The 22,178-nt window shown below is 34.2% G+C and overlaps 1 pseudogene; it reads left to right on the top strand.

The window, feature by feature from the left end:
* Nucleotides 1-22,178, top strand: part of LOC102964122 — a 46,058-nt pseudogene that overhangs the window by 12,892 nt on the left and 10,988 nt on the right.

The following is a 22,178-nucleotide window of genomic DNA, read 5'->3' on the forward strand; positions in this document are numbered from 1 at the left end:
GCTGCATATTTCCAGATTTAACTTCAATCTGAACATATAATGGCATGGGTGACCTGGACTATTAGTCCCCTGGGAGGAAGGGCTTCCTCTGTTCATTCACTGCAGCATCCTTAGCCACTAGGACAAGGCCAGTACACAGTGGTTCTTAAATGACATTTGTGGGATGAATGACTAGCTTCCTTCAAAGAAACTTTGGTTATGTCAGTGCCATGGGAAACTGCCATATAGGAGAAGTGACATCTTTAGTGTAAATCTGCCTTTTATATGTTATTATATAAAAATGAATATAAATAGATGGGATGATATTGTGATCCTACACTCTACTTTGAAGACAAATTTTGTCTAAAGGGAAAACTAATTGAGGCTTCTCTTCCATTTACTTACTGATTTTACTCATAATTCTGTTTTTAACATTTCCCCCTACGTTGAAATTAGTTATGTCTATCCTTTCACAAATGTCCGTTATCACTGTAGAGTTTAGTTGATACGATTACCATATAAGAACTAACATAATACACCAACATAAATCATATACATAGAGCAAATGAGAGGTTTTATTGTTATATAAATGTCCCATGGTTTTTCCTACCATTGATGACCCTTACCTTTTTTATCACCTCTCTATAACATAAGCTGATTTGGAAATTTTTTTACCTACCTGTCAATGACTGATTTAGTTTTGTGTGCATGTAAGCAGATTTAAAGCCTCGAGCTAAAGGCATGTGACTCCTAACTTTGAAAATGGATTTCAAGCTTCTTTCAATCAAAGAAAAGGTATGTACAGCTTAGAAACTGTTGGCATACAAGTATCTAGATCTTCATATCTCTACATAGACCTGGTCTTGAATTGGAAAAAAAAAGAAAGAAAAGAAAGGAAACAAAGAATAACAATCATCTTCTGTAGTTAGGACAATCCTTTATTATGTTGTATTAAAGGCACTCAACAGAGAATGGCAGAGATACATGGACCTTTATAATTCAAATGTGGAAACTGAGGGACAAAAAGAAGGGACTTAACATAAAGTTTCATATCTAATGAGTAACAGCAAACAAAAAAGACTAGAACAGTTGTCTCTGGCACAGCCCTTGGAATTTTTCAGTATTCTTACAAAATCGAGTCTTAAATCTCAGGCTATCTTAAAACATGAAATATGAATTCAGTGGCAAGAAGTATGAATCTAAAAAATAATTCAGCACTACATGATCAGAGAGGCATGGAATAGATATAGATCCAAATAAAATAAAAATCAGTATTAATAAAAATTCACATTTTAAACCTTCTCTCTGTGAAGAAATAACCATGTTTCATTATAATTATTAGTATGTCATTGCAAAAAAGGTGTCATTTATGATTCTTATAATCATATCTGTAATTTTATATGGCTCATAAAAATGTGACATCCATGAAATAGAATATCAATTGTAAGATGCCTTTTATTTGCTTTACATTTTTGGAGAATCAATTCAATTAGCTTTCATGATTAGATCCAAATATTGAACCTGCAAGTTATAGCTCAATGTGTAATGGGTGACTTAATGGATATCTTAATAACTTAAACAAAATATGCCATTGACATGAAATATATTAGTAAGTAAATAGGTGATTATTTAAGTGAGTAAAAACAATAACAGAAAAGAGAGAAGAAATTAGATTATCAAGCTAGGGAGGTTTATTTTCAATATCTCTGTTCCATCTATCCCAAATTTCAAAGACCACTTTATTATCCTTTCTAGCTCCCCAGCTACCCTGGGCTCGAATATCGTCCTTAAATTCATCCTATATGATATAGCAATGAACCAAACGCATTTAATGTATTTTTTATTAACTTACAAGAGTTTTAGCAGCGTCCTGAAATACCCATATTGTGTGCTCAAATTTTTTAAGAGGATAGTGTTTAATCAAAACAAATATATATTGGTAGAATCTCAATTTTGTGCCAGGTTTTTGGAAGGGGGAAAGGAACTAAGAATTTTGAGCATTACAGTATATATGAATGACAATCTACAAGGTAATTTATGTCTAAAATTTTATTTAAATCTCAATTCTGTAATGTAGGTGTTAATTTTAATTTTAATAATTTTCAAACTGAAACTTTTTTCGAGATAAATAGAACTTAGTAAAATTTTCATGTTTATCTTACTAGGAAATGATTTTTTTTAATTTTTCAATGTTTATTTATTTTTGAGAGAGAGAAAGAGACAGAATGTGAGTGCAGGAGGGACAGAGAGAGGGGGAGACACAGAATCCAAAGCAGGCTCCAGTCTCTGAGCTGTCTTCACAGAGTCCCACACGGGACATGAACTCACAAACTTAGAGACCATGACCTGAGCCGAAGTCGGACGCTTAACCAACTGAGTCACCCAGGTGCCCCGGCAGGGAAATGATTTTGGACTGCTTGCATTGTTAGCATTTTACTTAGGATTTGCACTTCTAAATTCTTAATGACAGAGTTCTTATTTTGTGATTTCGTTGTCAGATTTCATGCCAGTATTTGTGTCTCTCAATAAATTTACATCAGTTTTCATAACTTGCCTAGGCTAAAATTTAACTGAAACTTTAGGAAACAATTTTCTTTATTCATTACATAGGCAATTATGCCTTACCATGATGGAACCGAAAGGTACAACATTTGAGAATTCAAAGAGTAATAAATTTTAGAAAATACAAACTAATCTATAGTGACAGAAAGGAGATCAGTTGTTGCCTAGGACCAAGGTGAGGAGGCAGAGAGGGATAGGGAGTGGAGATTATAAAGGTATTTGAGAAGGGGTGCCTGGGTGGTTCAGTCCTTAAGCATCCACTCTTGATTTCAGCTCAGGTCACGATGCCCAGGTTCGTGATTTCAAGCCCTGTTCCAGGCTCTGAGCTGACAGTGCGGGACCCTCTTGGGATTCTCTCTCCCATTATCTCTGCCCATCCCCTGTTCATTTTCTCTTTCTGAATGAATGAATGAATAAATAAATAAATAAATAAATAAATAAATAGATGTATATAGACACACACACACACACACACACACACACTAAAAGGTATTTGAGGAAACTTGGGAATCTGGATTATGTTCATTATCTTGTTTGGCTTAATGGGTTCACTGGTAAATACATATGTCAAAATGTATTAGATTGTGTACTTTAAATACTTGTAGTGTTTTTTTTTGTGTGTCAAGAACTCCTCAATAAAGGTGTTACAAAGAGAGAATTCAAAGAGCAGACATAAGGGAATTAGAGTTGTACTAATTCCATTTCTACTGCTTTGTTTGATGAGCTTTAAATTTTGTTTACCATAGCAATTAGCAATACAGTTGTAAAATTGATAAAAATGTGAGCAATGTTTAAAAAGGGCTTTACTCAACATAATACATATTGTAGTAGAAAACGAAAGTCCCATATTCTTGACTAAATGTGAAGAAATCAGATGTAGATATACTGAACGATACTTTAATTTTATTGCGATGTACAGAAAACTATTACAAAAGCCAACTTATTAGTAAAGTTCATGTAGGAAAAATATTGCTCCTCTAGAAAAATATCTGAATTTTAAAGCCCAGAGCCCTCTCTTTTCTCATTGAAATAGTTGTATTTAACAGCATATTTTAAAAATAAAATTCGATATCTTAGAGATAGAATTGTACCACTATAGCATATTGCTGTGATTTTTGCTTAGCTTTTGAATAGTTTATATACAGCATGTGAATTATATTCACTTTAAAAGTTTGACAGAAAACAGAATTAACGTCTCCTGGGTTTATAATTGATCATTATTGGAGATAATACTTTGATAAAGTTTTCAAACAATTCCATATTGCTTTTCCTGCAAATCATTTTATTTCTTCCTTTGGTGATTTTTTTTCCAGAAAATTCTGATTAAGATTTTTGTATGTATTTGCACAAAGATGTATATATTATTCTCATATCATTCATTGCCTCTGAATCTGGTTTTTATTTTTTCTTATTTTGAATATTATTTCTACTTCCTCCTATTCAGATCAAGAATGAAGTCACCATTAACATCCTTACTTCTGTTAGTCTCATTGATGGGTTTCTTGTATCATACTCATATAGACATTTTCAGATTAGTAATAGTAAAAACACTATTTTTTGTTAAACAGTAAAATGCTTTTTATTTTTGACATGATTTTTAAAACTCTGAGCCTTGTTTCTTTTCAAATCTATTTTTATTTTCTATGTTATATTCTGACTCAACATCCATATTTATTTAGTCTTCTTCTAGTCCAAAGATGGTGACATATTCAGGCTTATTATAGGTTCTTCAAGAGAATTTATAAATGGAATAATTTGTTATGTTTTATTGTTTCTCAAGTTTCTACTTAAATTCCAGTTAGTATACAGTGTAATATTAGTTTCAAATGTAGAATTTAATGATTCATCACTTACGTAACAACAGCTAGTGCTCATCACAAGTGCCCTCCTTAATACCCATCACCCATCTAAACCATTTCCCATCTATCTCTCTCCATTAACCCTCAGTTTGTCCTCGGTAGTTGAGTCTTTTATGATTTGCCTCCCTCTTTTTTTCCCTTTCTGCTATCTTCATGTTTTGTTTCTTAAATTGTATTTGTGAGTGAAAGTCATATCATATTTGTCTTTCTCTGACTTATTTTGCTTAGCATAAGATTCCCTAGCTCCATGCACATCATTACAAATGGCAAGATTTCATTCTTTTTATGGATGAGTAATTTCCATTACACACACACACACACACACACACACACACACACACTATATTTAATTTCACTAAGTCAAAACCATTCCCAGGAAATTCTTAGGATCTCACATGAATGCTCAAGCAAAATTGAAATAAACTTATGTGTTATGCCCTTTTCTAATTACAAAGTTTTGAAATCGAAAAAATGCATTTTTCTATCCTTCCTCTACCCATTTCCTTTCAATGGATCCTCTTATTTTACAGAAAGTAAAATGATACATGGTATCATATTGTCCTAAACTCAAATGACTCCCCTTCTGCCAGTCAACTTCTTGACTACTTCTTATCCATGAGCTGTTCATATACGCATGCTCATATCCATAGAAATATGAATAGATTTTATATATTTTAAAAAATATTTATATATGATATTTTTAATCCAAATTTACTCTCTCAACTTGGGTTATATATTATACACAGAGTATCCATTATATAAAAAAAAAACAAGCCTACGATATCTGAAATTTAAAAATTATATACAAATAGAAAAGAGGAAATATAGTTAAACATTTTTCAGACACATAGACCACAAGCATTTATTAATATGATACAATTAGTTTTGGTAGAGTAAAAAGGGAACAAAATTCAGATATAAATGTAACTTACTGAAAAACCCACACACTCATACTGAAAAATCAATATGGAAGTTCTATTTGCATAATTTATTTTCCAATCATAAGACTTACTATATTGCTGAGAATATTGTTTTAAAAATAAAAATCATTTTATGCCATATTTTTATATTATACAAATATAGACATTAAACTCAATTTGATAACAACATTGCCACCAAATCTGACATTTATTTGCTGACTTAGACTCAATATTAAATGGGAAAATAATGGTTTTATTGTTTATTGTCTTTGAGGTAACATGATTATCTTGAATTCTGAAGAAATCTAGTATTCCTAAGAAAAGTGCTGACCAGCTTTCAAACTACTCAATAAGTACTTATTCTGTACTAAACAGTTTTCTAAGTGCTTGATAAATTCTTGCTTGTTAAATTATTTCAGTTATCATTCATATGAGAGATAGGTATTATCAATGTGTTTCATAGATATCAAAGATCATATCTTTCATATTTTAATATCTCTAAAATCAGGATTTATCTCACAAGTAATGATATCTTACAAGCAATGATAGCTTGAAATTGATGTTGGCTGGGGGTTAGCTGTGATATGGTTGTTGATACCTAAGCATTAATAACCATCAAGAGTAGCAATATCAAAATTTGTAGATAGGATGTCAAGAGTTTGGAAGAATATCCAAGAGCCACTACTGAACCATTATTTTAACCTTGAGGGACCAAACCATTGTGGAAAGGGGAGGTAGTGTACCAAACATATTTATAAACATTGCTAAAACTGAAGCAAAAAATAGGCTGGGTTTACCTAATTTCAAAGTCAGTTTAAGAGCTCAGTACCATTTTTTTACAAAATATTTTATCAATTATCTTGAGATGCTATATCACCAATGCTATTTATGGCACAAAAGATGGCACTGTATGGAAAAACAAGGAGATTAATCACTCCGAGCTGAAAATTGAATTGGGATCATTAAAGTCTGAATGTGAAAATATTTAGAAAAGTCTTAATATTTTTCTTATGTTTTCCTTATTACATACAATAGTGTTATATTAATAAAATCTCTAATAAAGATTAAAAGAATTATTCTAATCAGTATAAAATAAAAATTACTAAAAATTAAGTTGAATTGGCAGATCTTTTTTTTCTTAAAGGTATATCAAAGAATGAAGTACCTTTTATAATCAAAGTTATTTCAAAATAAATAAAATATTATATTCCTGTTTTATTGATGGGAAGCTAATGTTTAGTGAGGCTAAAACCCCTTGGAAATTCTGAGATCCGAGCACGAATAGAGAATAATATAAACAAACTGTAAAAACCTAATTCTTGATCCATACCATAACATAATAAAGCTAACTTAGCATGAATATTTAGTTACCATAGCAGACAAATTAAAGCACCTGAGGTTTGCTCCTGGGGAAGGGATTTCTGATTCAGTTACACTGAAGCAGGAGGTAAAAGAAAAGATCAAAACCCTGGTCTAGAAGTGCATGCCCTGACCTTTGACCTTGGACATTAATCTCAACCTGTGGCTTTGGAAAAGTGCATGAAACTACCTCCAAATCATTTCCTGCCCTATGTTACCCCATTCCTTGTCGGCTGAAAAATGCGTACTAGATAGCCTGTATAAATGAACAAACTGACTCCACTTTGAAATACAAAATCTCATATTTAAGAAAGTTTTCAATTCCAATTATTTTCGAAGAATGCAATTCATCTTCACTGAGCCTTCACATTTTATAATCTACCTGTCAAGAACCCCTTATCTCTGATTCTCTCCCTTTAGCTCAAGCCTCAGCTCAAAAAATGTTTCTTCTTTCTTGAAGCTTTCCTTGGCATGCCCCTACTCACCTTGATAGGGTTATGTTCTCCTCTGTGTGTTTATAGAATACTAATGTAATGGTCATACAGATGTTGTATTTAAGCATGCTTTGCCCCTATGCTAATCCTGTGTACCTAGCATTTAGACCCTCTGTAAGTTAGCAGATAATGTTAACTGAAAATGAAATATTAAAGATAATTTGATCTCATAAACTTACTCTGAATTATTTTCCATTGTTGATCAAATTATCTAATACAAAACATAATACAAATTTTGAAACAAATTAGGAAAAATAAATCCTTGATGAAGCACTACAGAAGAGATTTTGTCTTATCTTTCCTAAAGAAAACATGCAGGGATTTAGCAGGGAGATCTGGACATGGGTTCATCCACTGGAGCAATTCCTGGTCTAAAATGAAAAGGTTTTTCATTTCTTTAAAAATATTAGACCAAGACTGCAACTCAGTCACCTTGGTTAACTTATCTTAGCAGAGGTGCCTGAGGGTCTACAATCCACTTGAGATTCTTACTGTAGCTTCATTAAAAATATACTAGAGAGCCAAGAGTGATAAAAATGTTTCATTTTCTTCATTTGCTATATAATAAATGTTTATTGGACAGATTGAGGTATTTCCTTCAGGAGAAAAGTGATGGAAGCAATCATTTGGCTTACTATAGTCCTTCCAATGGATTTCTGGTATTTGGCTCCATATTTTGTGGTGTTCTTTGTAAACAGTTTGTAAGAAATAGTGAGATGTTCCACTAAATAAAAAAAAAAAAAAATAGAGTTGACCTCTGAGATTTAAGCTAATCAAATCTGCAGACAATGGGATAAGATAGACAGTTTGCTAAAACCACTGGAACTACTGTCCAGATTGTAGGAATTGGATGGGAAATTGAAGGAAACATAGTATTGGAGCACCTGGGTGGCTCAGTTAAGCATCTGACTCTTGATTTCAGCTCAGGTCATGATGTCATAGTTAATGAGTTCCAGCCCCACATCGGATTCTGTGCTGAGAATGCAGAGCCTGCTTGGGAGTGTCTTTCCCTCTCTCTCCACCCCTCCCCTACTTGTGTGTTCTCTCTCTCTCAAATAAATAAATTAATTAAAAAAAACAACAACATAGTCTCAGAAGAAGGAAGTGACCAACTTAGAAAATTAAGTTTAGACTATCCCTGATCCCTAAATCTTTTCTAATCATTTACTCAACACAGCTATATCTTGCTATTTTGGCTTCCCAAAGGCTCCAATAAAATGTATGTGAGTGTGTGGGTGGAGAGGAGCCTTGTCATCTTTCTCCAATACAAGAATAAAGATCATCAGAGCCTTGCTAAGTCCTTCAAGTTAAAGTCCAGTATGAGGACTCCTTGAGCTGACATTTTGTGGGTCCAAACACCTCCTCTAACTTAACCAGTGCCGTCCTGCTTTACCAACATCAGTTGTTTCTTTGCTTTTCATCCTAAAAATGTATGTGATTGCATCCTGTATATTTGCCTCTTTTTCTTTCAAGGTACAAAAATCAGTATCTACACGCAGTGATTACAATGATCTTCCCTCCTAAAATCCATGGTAATCATGTGATATTACTAATGGGCTGAAATTTACCTTCTAACTGTGTTTCAAAGTATAATTTACCTCATTCCCCTTATGATCTGAGAGATTATATCTAACATGTTACAAATTGCCACATCATTCAATAAATTCACTTAACAGAACCATTGGGCGCCTAGGTGGCTCAGTCAGTTGAGTGTCCTGACTCCTGATTTCGGCTGTGGTCATGTCTCACGGTTCATGGGGCTCTGCACTAAGAGCACAGAGCCTGCTTGGGATTCCCTCTTTTCTCTCTCTCTCTGCCCCTCTCCTCACTCTCCCTCTTTCTCTCTCCCAGAATGAATAAATAAATAAACTTTAAGAAAAGTTAAACAGTTCACTGAACAGAATCATAGAACCAAGAGTCAAATGGGACAATATAGTTACCTAATTTAACCTTCTCCCTGAATATTTAATCTTGTATAAATTTCTTTAAACTGTAAAGTGAGGCCTGGATCTTGAGGCACTGGTTACTGAGACACTGATCTAACCTATTGCATCAAAACCTCTGGCTGTAAAAATGTGTATATCTAAAGCTTCCAACACCTGTTACCAGGTCATGGCATAAGTTATACAGAATGTTAAATGTTTTTCTGCAAATATACTTCCCCAGGCTGAACTTTACGCTAGTTTCTTAATTTGTTCCTTAAATAGTTTTGACACATCTCCAGACTAGCCGATTTCTTTTGAATACATTTCATTTCATCTATATGGTTCTTATAAAGAGCAGTTCTCTAATGATTGTATTATCTCAAAGATATTCTGATAACAGGTACAAAGAAAAGTGGTATCTATTTTTTAAAAAAATTGTTAATGAAATAAGCTCTATGCCCAACATGGGGCTTGAACTCATGACCCTGAGATCAAGAGTAGCATGCTCTACCAACTGAGACAGCCAGGCACTACCTCCACCCCTCACCCTGAGTGGTACCTATTTTTATGTAACACTCCCACTATCTATGCTGGCCTGGTTAGGGTGAGTGAGCAAGACTGGCACACTGTATCATTGACATATATTGCATTTATAGCCAGTTGAAACCCCTGAACACGATTCCTACTGTGAATTATGTGAGCCCTGTCTTCTGCATCCTATTGATACATGGCACTTAGATTGAGTGAGGGACCTTGTCTTTCCCCATCCAGTTTACTTAACCATAATGTGATAAGAGAAATTATATTTCTGACTATTCTGAAAATTACCCATAGTGTCTTTTGAGCTGTGTTAATTACCTTTGGTCTTAAGAGACCATCCAAATGTAATCCACTGAGACAATTCTAATTAAGGAGTATTTTTATGCTATTTGAGTTGTAGTCCTTGTGATCTCTGGGTTAGAGTACTACAATGACCAATTTTGGAATAATTCCTTGAAAAAGCTTAGTCTAGCAGTGGCCCTATTCTCAGGCTCTGCTCCTTAATGGAAATCTAACACTGGTGAAATCTTTCAGATCCTTGTTCCTGGTCACTGTGATCACCATGTTCTTCCCTTATGTCTAGAGGTTTAATTTCTCTGCAGAGGAAATTCAGTTCGGAGTCTATTTTTCAGGGGTTCCGCAATTTATCTTGACTTATTTGGCCTTCTAAGATAACTATGGACAATTAGAGTTGCATGATCATACGAATTCAAGGATCAGATGGATGACTTCTTGGTAGGTTTTGTGGTCTCTGCATGGTGCTTGTTATTTGGAGCAAAGAGAGGCAGTGTGACAGAAAGATTAAGTGCTCAGAGTCTGGAGGTAAACTGACCGGGATTTCAAATTCTAGTTGTGTCAGTTATTAACTTTCTGACCTTGGGGAATTTACTAAACTCACTGTGCCTTGGTATCTTTACCTTTGAAATGGTTTAGAAATCTCACTGTGTCCCAGTTTGCTCATCCACAATGCACAATGTGGCTAACGTTCACATTGTAGACTACGGATAGGTTTGTTTGGCAAAATAAATGAAAAAACATCCAAAAAGTGCTTAAAATTGCTTGTCACATCATGTGAATATATATATTTTTTGTTTTATCCCTGCTGTTCTATTTTTAGTATGGAGGCAAAACCTATCTTCTTTTAATTGTTCCATGTGTGACTGTGTATGCACAGACACACAAAAAGGAACGTGTTAAGTTGTGAATGGAAGCAAAGATGTCACTTGTGCAAATCAACAGAATTTTACAGCATGTTTGGGGATCTGAAAACACATATATACATATGCACAATATCGTGTATGGCTTTGGATAAAAAAAAAGAGGAAAATATAACTCCGCAACTTATTCTAAAACATTTTTGGATGTTTATCTTTAAAACAATGAGATATATATACATTTTTTTTTCCAGAAAGCAAGATCATTGTTCCTGTAATATAATCATACTGGGAAGAAAGTGTGGGCTTCATGATTTAAAAACTGAGGCAAGAATTCACTAGACAAATGTGAACGGGTAAGGAAGTCTCTGTTCAAGGGTGTTACATTGGAGGAGACAGACCAGACATGCTGACCTCATCTTCCCTGAAACAAAGAGTAGAAGTATTTCTAAGAGTTGGGGTATGAGCATTGCAGGCCATGTATGTTCACAAATTGACTTTAACCAAAGGAAAATTAAACTCTCTAGTATCTTCATGACAGGTGGTATAGTCTCACAACTTGGAGCAAGGCACCCACCCAAATTGGGCTCCTACCCTTCCATAGAGACTGGGAGATAGGGAGGAAACACTATCTTCCTGGATGATTACATTTCATTGTGATAACTTCCAGGGCCTTGAGAAAAATAGACCTGGGTTGTAAATGACAAAAGACCATAAAACAAAAATTTATATATCAAAGGCGCAAAGAAAGAATTTACAATGAAAGGTTTTTCTGAAGTAAATGCTTCAAGAAAAGGGAAATTAGAGGCCTAGAGACAGGAAGAAGCCTGCCCAAAGTTTCATCATGCTGAGGGAAATATTAAGGCACTCTTTTTCAACATTTAACTTGTAAATTGGATATAAATACACCAACAACAGGATCATCTTGGGAAAATTACTTAACCTTACTTACCTCAGCACTCTCATCTCTGAAATGGAGATTTTACTACCTGATGCACTGGATTAATTGTGAAGGTTTAAGGAAACACTGTAGGTAAAACACATAATGCATTGCCTAGAAGATTGTTACTCAACATAGCAGTTGCTATTTTATTACTGTCATTGTTTTTATTACAGAATACAATTGTATTTACTCCATACAACATCGACCTATCACTCTGAAATGTAACACTACAGGTATTTTTAAACAAAATTAAAAAAAATTTCAACCTAGTGTTTTGGCATTAAAAGCAACACAGCTATTATCTTCTTGCTAGTTAATTGCTGACACAGTTGAGGTTCCGTTCTGAAAAAACTTTTGAACTGCTTCAATAACATTAAAATCTGACATTATAAACATACTTCTCGCATTTAAATATGCTTTTTCATTCTAATGAATAATTTTATGTTTTAATACATCATTGCTATTTTCCCTATAATTATATGTTTTAGCACTGGGAAACATAGAATATCAAATCATAAAAATGTTAAGGAAAACTAGAAGTTTCTATATCACCATCTGCTGCTTGCAAGGTTCATAGTTCCAAAGTTAATAGTTAAATTCATTAAACAAAAAACAATTCATGAAAATGTGATGTTAAATTAATGGTCCCCATCTTATGAGGTAACTAGGTGAGTAAAATATGTTCTCTTTTTTAAGAATAGTTAGTACTAGCTTTTTGCTGTAAGTAACATCTTTCAAGAAGCCAGCTGGTAAGTGGGAAAAGTAATTGAATTATAAAAGTATAAAATTTAAACACAGAATTGGATCCAATGTGTGTGGCCCCAATGTACATATGATTGCACAATAAGGAGTTTTACAATATTTTTAAGTGAACAATTCATTGGAAGGAATCAATCAGGAAATATAATAGGAATCATCCAAACTATATAGATCTGCCTGTTTCCCAAGTCTAGAACTAGGACCAATTTTTCCCAGAGTATAGATCTATATGGACAAGCAAAAAAATCTTACTATGTCCAATTAGAAATCTTTATTCTTTGAAAATATTTTATATGCTCATTTTTACAGACCCTTCAAGAGATATCATTTCTCAGTATGTCAAATAGGATCAAAATATTCTCATATTGAATAGGTCATTGATGCCTACTCGTTTGATTCAAGGATTTGGTACTTAAGATTTGTCAAACATCAGTCCACTTGAGTGAATATTTTCTAAGTAGTTTCCAAGTACCCACTAGACTTTAAAGATGATCCCAATGAGCCAACAAATATATTCTGAGCACCTTATTTTCATTTAGAAGAATTTATTAATTGACTTAGGAGGAGTATGAAAGAAATTGTATACTTAGTGTGATAGGTAGATCAACAGCCTTCAAGTATGTCCATACCCTAATCTCCTGAACATGTGAATACAGTACTGTAAATTAAAAAAGGAATTTTCCAGATGTAATTAAGGATCTTGAAATGGGAAGATAATTCTTATCTGAGTGAGCTCAGTGTAATCATAAGGGTCCTTATAATGGGGAAGTCATGTAAGTCAGAATCAGAGAAAGACATGACAATGGAAGCAGAAGACAGAGTGATACAGAGAGTCGTGAGCCAAGGAATGAAGCTGGCCTCTAGAAGGTGGAAAAGACAAGGAAAGACATTTCCATTTAGAGCATCCAGAAGGAATAAAGTCCTGCTGACACCTTGACTTTAACCCAGTGACACTTTGACAGTTTTATAACTGAAAGATAATAAATTTTCATTGTTTCAAGCTGATAAGTTTGTGGTAATTTGCTACAGCAACAATAGGATGATAATACACGTTGTATTATCACCTATGTTTATATTTAATCATATAGATAGAAATCACAACCTAAAAGAATGTATAAAATTAATTTTAATGTAAAGGGAAAAAGAAAAGAATGTGTGTGATCAGAGGTCAGCAAGGTCTTTTGTAACATACAGCATAAATGAGACAGATTTTGAGTTGGAATTTCAAAAATTAAAATTAAAAATATATAAACATAATACCTCTTCATTTCACTGAATTTCACTAAACCATTCTACCTTCCATGCTATTTCATTTCCTACTAGACTGCTGGCATCCCAGATTGCATCTTTCAGGTACTAATAAACATTCTTATCATACATTTGTTCTCAGCATCTTCTTGGGTGCCTTCTGTCCAAAAAGCCACTGGAATTCTGAGTTATACTGCTACCATAGCTGCTGATACACTGCAGGACAACCCTGATGCCATTGCTAAGTATGTTGGTTCCCAGGACTACCTAAACTAAAGCAAGCAAACAAACAAACAAGACTCAAGTAGTAAAAGTGAAGTTGTCTTCTACTGAGACCTCATCATCCCAGGGCCATATAGATACTACAAAACATCTGTTTCCTAACTTCTGAACATTGCCAGTTGTCAAAAACTGAGTGAAAATATCTCATTCAACTTTTGGCCTTGATCTATATCTGTGCATGGTTAGGTTGGGAGTTTTTGGAGCCAGAAAGAGGAGGACCTATCTAACTCAGATACTATGTTGTTCAGCCCATTCTAACACAGCTCAAAATTCAACCCCCAAAATCAAGAAAAACTCAATTCATTTTTGAACCAATATTTTTCATGTACATTAAATCCTTGAGTCTCCCATTTCTAATTATGTTAGATATCCTTGCAGAAAATCAATATTTTCTGAGAAGAAAAAAAAATGCTGAATGCAAAAGAAAGCAATACAAAAGTATTGTGGCAGCAGGGACTCTTTAAAGGAAACAGGGACTTTTGAGACCATCAGAACTTGAGCCTAGAAGATCATAGAGATTATGGAGAAAAGGAAACTGGGAGAATGGATAATGAAATTCTGAAAGTTCAGGATTTGGCTGTTCTTAGGAAGAGGAGAGATAATAAAATTTCAGTGGGTGGATTTCAGCTAAGAAGCAGAGAAGTTAGCACAGCTTTGGGTTGTCTCACAGGCTGAAGAAGGACAAATTAGAGTGTGAAGCTATAAAGAGAGCAAATCTGAAGGGCCAAGATTCCCAAGAGAGTAGTGCAAGTAAATAGGCTGAACACTGTATTATCTTCCATTTGAGGCATTTGCTGATGTGTTACGCTGCATCCGGGCAAGGGGCCAAGACATTCTACAAAAGGCCACTAAAAACCAGAGGAAACTTCAATATTAGAGATGGAAGAAGTGAGATGGAGTATCCATCAAGAAAGAAAGTCCCTAGTAAATAAAATGAGTTCTAAGCTGGAGAGGGCAAAAGGAGACAATCACTGACTTTATAATAACTGTGGCCAAAAACAGCTTGTTTTGGTTTTGTTTCTTAATTGGAGTAAAGTGACTTGACTTCACTTATGTAGATGACCAGAGAACAGAATATACCTGAAAGAATAAAGTATCATACAGACCACCACAATTTTTATGAACATTTTCCATGCATAACAAGTTGAACCAAGAGAGAAAAACAAAAACAATACACACCCAGATGAAGTAGCTATCAGTTTTCAAAAATAAACATTAAAACATCTATCGTTACATGTTGCAAGAAAATAGATGACACAGATGAGGATATTTCCAAAGAAGAGCAGTTATGGTTTTGAATAATTGAAATTTTTAAAAACTGAATATCATAGTTGAAATAAAAGACTTAAAATGGGTGAGTTTAACATAAACTAGATGCAGCAGAGGAAAGGATCAGAAAACCATGGCCAGGCAAATACACAAAATGAGAAATGGGAAAAATTCAAACAGGTCTATGATCTTGTGGCAAAAGGTTTGACCAAGTGGAATTATAGTGCCATAGAGGAATGGAAAATTGAAGAAGCAACATTTGAAAAGATATTGAACAGTTTTCCCAAGAATATGTAATAATTTAAGCTAGGTATTTATAAAGCCACAACAAGCTCAAACAATGTAAAATAAACTAAATCTGGAGCCTGCTTCGGATTCTGTGTCTCCCTCTCTCTCTGACCCTCCCCTGTTCATGCTCTGTCTCTCTCTGTCTCAAAAATAAATAAACATTAAAAAAAATTAAAAAAAATAAATTAATACATCCAGCAATAACAGCTACTAAAGTCAGAGTTCTGTCTGCTTTAACACCCAGTACTTCCATTTCTATGTGTTACATATGTACAACATATGAAATACACACAGTTGTTTTTTTTTTAATTTTTTAATGTTTATTTTGTTTTTGAGAGAGAGAGAGAGAGAGACAGTGTGAGCAGGGGAAGGGCAGAGAGAGAAGGAGAGACAGAATTTGAAGCAGGCTCCAGGTTCCCAGTGTCAGCACAGAGCTTAACACAGGGCTCAAACCGACCAATTGTGAGATCATGGCCTGAGCCAAAATTGGACGCTTCACCAACTGAGCCACCCAGGTGCCCCAACACTCAGTTGTTAAGAGGAGTAGAACTTATTATTAGCCCAAACCATAAACTAACCAAATTCAAGGGATGTGTATTTCACCATTGGTTGAGAGCCAACAGTCTAGAGGTGTAATCTTGTTTCAGCTTTATCAAGGTATAACTGACAAAACCATAAAATATTTAAAGTATATATCAAAAAATGGCAAGTAAAGACAAGTTTATTTCTGACCCAAGTTGCAAAGATAAAAACATAAGAAGCTTCTCCTTCATGTGTCTAACAGGTCCATGAATTTAGCAGGACATCTACCCTGATACCCAAGGCCACAGTAACCAATGGGCATTGATAAGCAAGGTGGACAGCTATACACAGGTCATTTAGGAAGCTGAAAACAGAGGCACAGGAAGCAAAGGACTTTATTTTCATTTATAAGAGAGACTGGAACATGGAAAATAAAATTACCTATTTCCCTGAAATGAATTCTCAAAAGGCCAGTGTAGTTGTCACAAACGGAAAGATATGTAAAAAGAGAAGCATGAGGACAGGTGATATGTGAAAATATAGAATTAAATTAAGATGTTGACAAGATGGTATTCTTGCCTGTGGGGGAATTTTTCCCAGAGAAAACCATGCCAAGAGAATAATTAATTTAGTAAACATTTATAAAATTGATTCAATTCATATTCCTGTTCTTTCAGAACAGATGACATCAGGAAGGTCAATAGGTTACTACAAAAATTCTAAAACCGGGAAGACCAAGAAGAGAATGGTAGGCCTTACCCTAGAAGAATTCATGCAATCTCCATTAAAAAGTATATTTCAGTATGCACATGCATTTGAGAAATGTTTGTTGGCCTTGTCTACTGTAATAAATGAAACAGAATCTCTGTCTTCATGGAGCTTGATTTATAAATAAAGCTTATAAATAAGTAATAATAATAATAAATAAAGCTTACTTTCTGGGGCACCCAAGTGGCTCAGTCACTTCAGAGTCTTACTTTCTTTTAGGTCATGATCTTGAGGTTCGTGAATTCGAGCCCCACACTGGGCTCTGTGCTGACAGCTTGGAGCCTGGAGCCTGCTTCAGATTCTGTGTCTCCCTCTCTCTCTGTCCCTCCCCCACTCACACACTCTCTTTTTCTCTGTCTCTCAAAAATAAAACAAACATTAAAAAATTCTATAATAATACTTTTTTATGAATATAATTTATTGCCAAATTGGCTTACATACAACACCCAGTGCTCATCCCAACATGTACCCTCCTCAGTGCCCATCACCCATTTTCCCCTCTCCCCACCACACATTTCATATATATATATATATATATATATATATATATATATACACATATATGTATGTAATATATACATATTACATACACATAATATACATAATATTATGTATTATGTACATATTACATATACATATGTATATGGCAAATATTGCACTGAAGGCACATAAAGAACCTCTCAAAATTATACATGTCTTAGAGATCAAGGGAGCCTTCTTATAGAAGGTAGCTTGGTAATATTTACATGCAGGGGTTTAACAAAGAGTCCTAGAATGATAGAGTGTTTTTTATATTAATACTAATGATAATAATTGCCATCCAGTGCTATTTGTCATAGGCATCATGCAAGGAACATTTCACTCATTATTTCTTTATATCTTATATTATTAATGAGGAAATAAAGTATCAATATGGCCATAGCACTTCACATTTGCTGTAGAATATAACATAATCAAAGGACTAATATCCCATCATGTTCACAGTTACTCAAGGGAAGGGGATTACAGAGGGCCATGGGTTATTGGGAATCAGCTTAATATTCTGCCTAGCACACCACTCAAATCCTTTTGGCGTTAAAGTCACACACTATCTTTCCTATCATCGCTATGCTGAGGTTTATAAATCTGTCAGGATGTTTCCTTTGGTGGCACAAGGATCAGAAAGCTAAGAAGCAAGGGTCCCAGTTGTCTCCTAGAGTGATATTCTGCAAATGATCCTCTATTGGTAATGTAGTATATTATACTTACCATCCCTATTCCAGAACCATGTTTCTAGGCTCTGCTGTCTCTCTGGTCTCTAGCTGAAAATTTCATCAGCAGTTAGTTCTTGGAATGCTTTTATACATTAGTAGTGAAGACAATTTGGGGGAGTTTCTTATTGATATGGCTAAAGTTACATTGCTTTCAAATAGTATTTCACTAAGCTTGTCATTGGTTGTAGTTCTTTTCACCCATAAAAACAAATGAAAAAAAGCACAAACAGAATAGAAGAAAAGTAATCACTGCACATTAATGTGAAAATTCCAAAGATCCCTTGAACATACATACACCTCTTCTCTGTAAAGGTCAATTTTTGTTGCAAAACAGGATGCAACTTGAAGGGTGAAAAAGAAAAAAAAAATACACATACTTAACTCCAACCATGACAAAATTTGGTATTTTAAAAAATTCAACATTTCTAAAATTCTATAAGGAAATTAGTCTAAGGAAATAATCTGTTTTCTAAATAAGGACCGAGAGAGAGAGAGAGAGAGGTCCCTTTTCATGAATGAAATGTTATTTTCTAGTTTCATCCCAGGCACCAATCAGTAACATGAGTTGCTCTTGGGCTTCAAAGTAGAAAATAATCAGCTGCACATATGTTCAGAAAACAAACAAAACAAAACAAAACAAACAAAACAAAACCAAACCAACAGCACTCTTCAGGTTAATTTAAAGTCCTAGTAATATGGCAAGAAACATGTCCTTTGAAATGTATACAAAAACAATGCCTTATACTAGAACTTTTCATTTTTTTGAGTTAGAAACCATCAGACTCATGAGGTCTTCTAGTCCATTATTTCCATCATTTGAACGTGTTGTGGCACCTGGATGAGCATGAACTGATATTCGTACTCTCCAAAGATAGATCCCTTCATATACAGGAACTATGCACATTAAATATCCCAGTGTTATTTGAGAGTTACTTCCTCATACACAATTAGTGCAGCTGTCACATATAAAATGTATATGTAAATGCACATGTATGTAGTTCTAGGACCCACTTAATTTAGAGGAAAAAGCAATTTTGTAAGTATTTTTGAATGTTAAAAATCTCTGCAACATTATAAATTAGTGAATTAATCAATGTCTAAGCATATGGAATGGAAATTTACCTATGAAGTTGATGTAAAACTTTGACATTGAACTGTTTTATACTTCCCAAACTGGTCATTTTAAATGGTTTAAACTAATATAACACCTTATTATAGCATCAAGCTAATATTATTAATAGTATTTGCTACTTTTACTTCATCTTGAATAAAGGAAAATCTATTTCTCTTTGTGCATCCTGTGATTATTTATTAGGAAAAAATTAGCTTAACTTTCGTATAGAATGATTTGAAACACTGGTGTAAAATACGCAAAAGTGAATATTTATCTACCTTTCCAGTTGTATCTCCTGCCACTCTGTTTACACCTACTCTGAATTCATAGGAGACTTTCTGTCTTTCTTTAGCAACTCTGGCTAAAGCACATCCATGGTTTATTTCACTCTTGTAGTTTTCTCTGTGTCTAGTGCCCTTCCCCTATAACCTTTCCATGAGAGGCACAAGAGAGGTCGCCTAGAATTTCATCTCCTATTTGAAGCCTTCCTAGAATTGTTCACTCAGATCCCACACACAATGAGACTTGGTTTAACTGTGATTGAATATATATGTTATTTGTACCAATAGAGTGCAAGTTGCTTGAGGTGAGAGATCACATCCATTTGTTTGTTTGTGATTTGCAGTCAGTGTAAGGTCTGTATGCACACAAAATGTGTTCATTGAATTGAAGATTGCTACTAAATGCAGTGCATTCCAAACACTGGAAGTACTGTAGCAAATCTCCCAAAGGCATTTTCTTATACATGGAATGTTCAGTTATCTACTGGTGTTTTCTAATTGCCTTACCACACATTTCCTACTACATTACCAGGAGTCCTGCTGAGATAGTACTGCCAGCAGCTACATATCTTGCCAATTTGTGTCAGAAAATGTTGAAATGTTGCCTTTTCAGTGATGATCTAAACAGTAGGGGCTCTGAACAGTTACCATGGCAACAGAGACCAGGGAAAGTAAAAAGGGACTGACAAATTCCATTGGAGGGATGAGAGGGCTGGATCTCCCAACAAAGATGAACTGACAAAGTCCCCAAGGCCAAATACTTCTCTCTTCCAGTTTTGAATCCTCAGGGTCTTTGTAATCAGAAGACTATCCTGACTCTGCCCCAAAAGATGAGGCCAACCCTCAGCTCTAGCTGACTCAACCTGTGCTGACTCAATGTGTGACACATGTGGCTCCTTCCCAGACTACTTCCCTTGCTCCAGAAGATGAGATACTAAGACTTTGAATCATTTAAAATTTACTCTGAAATCAGTGACCTTTTTCACCAACTGCAAGGTGCTTTCAATTCCTCTTGAATTAATAAACAATTCAGGTAGCCAAGGTGACAAGATTTGAACCTATACTTCGTAGGAATTTCAATTCTAATACTTCCAAGATCAATAACAGTTCAGATCTCCTCATGTAGAACTGAACTGGAGTTCTCTGTCAGAATGCTTACAATATGGTGAAAAGAGGCACGACAATATTGGATCCCTGAGAAAATGCTTAAGGAAACTTAAAGATAGGAGTAAATATATTATTTTTTATTACATTATTATATTTCCCTGAAAGCTTGTTCTTCTCTTTACAAGATAACAACAACAAAGACATTTTATAAATGCTTGTCATGACTTCTGTTTTAGGTTTTTGAACTGGAGTTAATTCCAAAGGTTCAGTTATTTTGTGATAACATTGATCTGTACATTTATGATAGGTAAATTTTTGTGTACCCAGGGTATAAAATTTTTAGAGGCACTTGGGTAGCTCAGTCAGTTGAGTGTCTGACTTCGGTTCAGGTCATGATCTCACAGTTTGTGGTATCGAGCCCTGTGTTGAGTTCTGTGCTGACACTGGGAACCTGGAGCCTCATTCAGATTCTGTGTCTCCCTCTCTCTTTGCCCTTCCCCCGCTTGCACTCTGTCTCTACCTCAAACAAAAATAAATAAACATTTAAAAAAATAAGCAAAATAAAAAGAAATTAAAAAATAAAAATTTTAAAGGTAATATGTCATTTTAGGTATCAGTACATTTTTATATAGGTATAGACATGTAAATAGGTCATTTATGCTGACAAGGAATGCATATTATCTATAATAAATAGAAAGTAAGTTTGGTAATAAATATAAAATAATACATTCTTGAAAATAATATGTCATAATATCATATCATATATTCACCTGTATATACTCTTATCTACAAGGAAACACAGGAGCATTTAACAGTCACTTCTTGGAGTGGAATTGAAAGAATTCAGGTAGAAGAGGTCTTTATCTATTAAATTAATTAGATTAAGGGTGGATCTGAAATTATTACAAAATAAGCCCATGTTATTTTCTATGAAACATACATTTTTAAAGCAAAATTCTAAAACAAATTACATTGCACATCTTCTCTGTTCGATGTTTATGTAATTATTTTCTGTTCTTATTTTCATTATTTCTTTCATTCTTATATGTTGAGTTTGCTGTTGCCTTTTCTCGCTTTTTAGATGGCTACTTAGATCATTGATTTTTAGTCTTCTTTTATAAAGGAGGCATTTATAGCCATATGAATTTTAGTAAAGGATGGTGACAGCTGCATTATATAATTGTTTGTTTGCTTTGTTTTGTACATTTTACTTAAGCTTGTATACCAAAAAGTTCAGAAATCATCACGTTAGGGTCAAATATCTTTATCATAGTGAACACATCCATGTAGACAGCACCAATAGGAGGAAACATTATAAATAGGACACCAGAAGTCTCTGTGCTTCTTTTAGCAACATTTGCTCATGCCAAGGGCAATGCTATCATAATTTTTAAGTACTTGTATTAGTTTTGCCTAATGAAATTTTTTTACAAATAGAGTAATACAGCATGACCTGTTCATGTCTGCCTACTTTTGCTTAATATTATAGTTGTAAGTCCTCCATTTTGTTCTATGTATTTGAAGTTCATTCATTCTTGTTGATGTGTAGTAT

This window comes from Panthera tigris, chromosome D1 (genome assembly GCF_018350195.1).
Source record: "Panthera tigris isolate Pti1 chromosome D1, P.tigris_Pti1_mat1.1, whole genome shotgun sequence".
NCBI classification, from domain to species: domain Eukaryota; kingdom Metazoa; phylum Chordata; class Mammalia; order Carnivora; family Felidae; genus Panthera; species Panthera tigris.